General features: G+C 49.1%; 1 pseudogene; it reads left to right on the top strand.

The window, feature by feature from the left end:
- The first annotated feature begins 219 nt into the window (after positions 1–219).
- LOC102268584 (septin-6 pseudogene) lies at positions 220–1,494 on the top strand (annotated as a pseudogene).
- Positions 1,495–2,946: the final 1,452 nt, after the last annotated feature.

The following is a 2,946-nucleotide window of genomic DNA, read 5'->3' as shown; positions in this document are numbered from 1 at the left end:
TCCCCCCAACCCGTCTCAGTCCCACGTCACATCTCACTGTCTCCCAGCAGTGTCAGACTCTAGGCAACCAGCCACACAGATCTAGGCTGCCAGGGGCTCCGACAAGATTTTTGTAGAAATAAACATTATGGGCCCATCAAGAGGGAGACCCTGGCTGTTTCCTGTGCTCTAGCTCTCATTGTGGCGGCGCCCATGGCAGCCCTGGCAGACACAGGAGCGATGGCAGTGACCGATATAGCTCGCCAGGTGGGTGAAGGTTGCCGAATGGTCCCCTGGCTAGACATGTGGGGTTTGACAGCTTGCCCAACCAGCTGGTGAATAAGTCAGCCAGGGCTTCTGCTTCAACATCCTGTGCATGGGAGAGACAGGTTTGGGCAAGTCCACCCTCATGGACACCCTGTTCAACACCAAGGTCGGGGGGAGCCAACCACACACACATGGCCGGGTGTCCAGCTCCGGTCCAATACCTATGACCTTCAAGAGAGCAACATGGGGCTAAAGCTGACAATTGTTAACACAGTGGGCTTCGGGGACCAGATCAACAAGGAGGACAGCTACGAGCCCGTCGTGGAATTCATCGGTGCCCAGTTTGAGGCCTACCTGTAGGAGGAGCTGAGGATCTGCAGGGTACTGAACACCTACCGTGACTCTCGCATCCGTGCCCGCCTGTACTTCATCGCCCCCATGGGTCATTCCTTGAAGTCTCTGGACCGAGTGACTATGAAGAAGCTGGACAGTAAGGGGAACATCATCCCCATCATCATCAAATCAGATGCCATTTCTAAGAGTGAGCTAACCAAGTTCAAAATCAAAATCACCAGCAAGCTTGTCAGCAGTGGAATCCAGATCTACCAGTTCCCTACAGATGACAAGTCAGCAGCAGAGATCAACAGAACCGTGAACGCCCACCTGCCATTTGCTGTCAAGGGCAGCACAAAAGAACGGAAGATAGGTAAGAAGATGAAAGTGTGGCGGTATCCCTGGGGCACGGTGCAAGTTGAAAATGAAGCCCACTGTGACTTTATGAAGCTGCAGGATATGCCGATCTGAGGCAACATGGAGGATCTCCAGGAGCAGACCCCTGGCCCACACTGTGAGCTGTGCCGCCGCTGTAAGCTGGAGGAGATGGGCTTCAAGGACACCGACCCTGACAGCAAACCATTCAGTTTACAGGAGACGTATGAGGCCAAAAGGAATGAGTTGCTAGAGGAGCTCAAAAAAAAAGAAGAGATGAGAAAGATTTTCGTCCAGAGAGTCAAAGACAAAGAAGCTGAACTTAAAGAGGCAGAGACAGAGCTGCATTAGAAGCTTGACCATCTGAAGAAACTACACCAGGGTGAGAAGAAGAAGCTGGAGGATAAGAAGAAATCCCTGGATGACAAAGTGGACGCTTTCAAACAGAGGAAAATGGCAGCTGAGCTGCTCCAGTTTCAGGGCTCCCAGGTTGAAGGCTCACAGACTCTGAAAAGAGACAAAGAGAAGAAAAACTTTTAATAATCTTGTCTTCAGCAGCTACACTAAGTCTAAAGGAGAAGATTACCATTATAGAAGAGTTGCTGCTGCTGCTAAGTCACTTCAGTCGTGTCCGACTCTGTGTGACCCCACAGACGGCAGCCCACCAGGCTCTGCCATCCCTGGGATTCTCCAGGCAAGAACACTGGAGTGGGTTGCCATTTCCTTCTCCAATGCATGAAAGTGAAAAGTGAAAGTGAAGTCGCTCAGTCATGTCCGACTCTTAGCGACCCCATGGACTGCAGCCCACCAGGCTCCTCTGCCCATGAGATTTTCCAGGCAAGAGTACTGGACTGGGTTGCCATTGCCTTCTCCAATAGAAGAGTTAGGGTTCCATATTGTCTCAAACCAGAAACCAACCAACACCTTCTCCCTCCAAATTGTGCACACGTTCACGTGCACACACACACACACACACACACACTCTTAACAAGTGTTCATGTGTCCAGGCAAGAAGCTCTCTCCCAACTTACATGGAATTTTATATGGAAGTGACTTGTCCTAATCTAACAAGGCAGGGAAAGATCCATCCGAGATGGAGAATGGACCCAATGTAACCTAAGAGAGACAACTGCAGGATGACTCACCCAAGTGTAAGTGACTGAGGCAGGAGAGCTCAGCTATGGGTGTGAAAGTATTGCTTGCAAGTTTTTCATTTGAGTTTTCTGTTTTTCCTTTCAAACACCAGTTCTCCAGTTCAATGGGTTGATTCTCTACCGCCACTACTAAACATTTCTAAATATGGATGAGAAAGTCAAGCAACATTCATATCTTCTTCAGCATTCACAGACTTTCTGCAGACCCCCTCAGCAAGCAGGGTGAGTGGATCTACTGACATTCAGGTGGAGAAAGGAAAGAAGAGACGAGGAAAGGAGAGATGGGGGAGTTTAAGCTTAGTGAGAGCAAAATTACTCCATTCAGCCTTCCAAGGCCAGTTGGGGTTTTGGGAGAGGTTTCTGCTCAATGTGGGACCTGGAGGGAGAGCTTTGATGTTGATAAATCTGCCCTGAATTCGTTGGTTTAACTTGCATTGAAATACCATTTGAGTGTGCCCATCCCCATATAGCCCTACAACCATTGCCATTCTACTGTCCCGTGTCTCTTGAGAGAGCCTCTTTGCATGTTTTCCAGAATCTGGTTCATTCTTCCTTTCTTCTCCTTTGTTCTTTTTGCTCAGAAATGTGACCAGTCATTGCTCCTCTGGGGCTTTTTTCACCAGGAGAAATAACCCAAACCCAGCACTGTTTAGCTTGATATCTTTCTAATGTCCATGTCAATTTTCAATAAAATTCAAAGAAATGCTCAAAAAAAAAAAAAAAAAAAAAGATGCAGGGGGCGGGGGGAGACCTTCCAGGGTGCTCAGGACCTGCCTCTCTGGGCAGAGCCAGGGTTGCGGGTTTGAGGTCTTGGTGGTGAGTAGGTGGGTTTGGGCTC

This window comes from Bos mutus, chromosome 16, assembly GCF_027580195.1.
Source record: "Bos mutus isolate GX-2022 chromosome 16, NWIPB_WYAK_1.1, whole genome shotgun sequence".
NCBI classification, from domain to species: domain Eukaryota; kingdom Metazoa; phylum Chordata; class Mammalia; order Artiodactyla; family Bovidae; genus Bos; species Bos mutus.
This window is presented reverse-complemented; position numbering and strand designations above follow the sequence as displayed.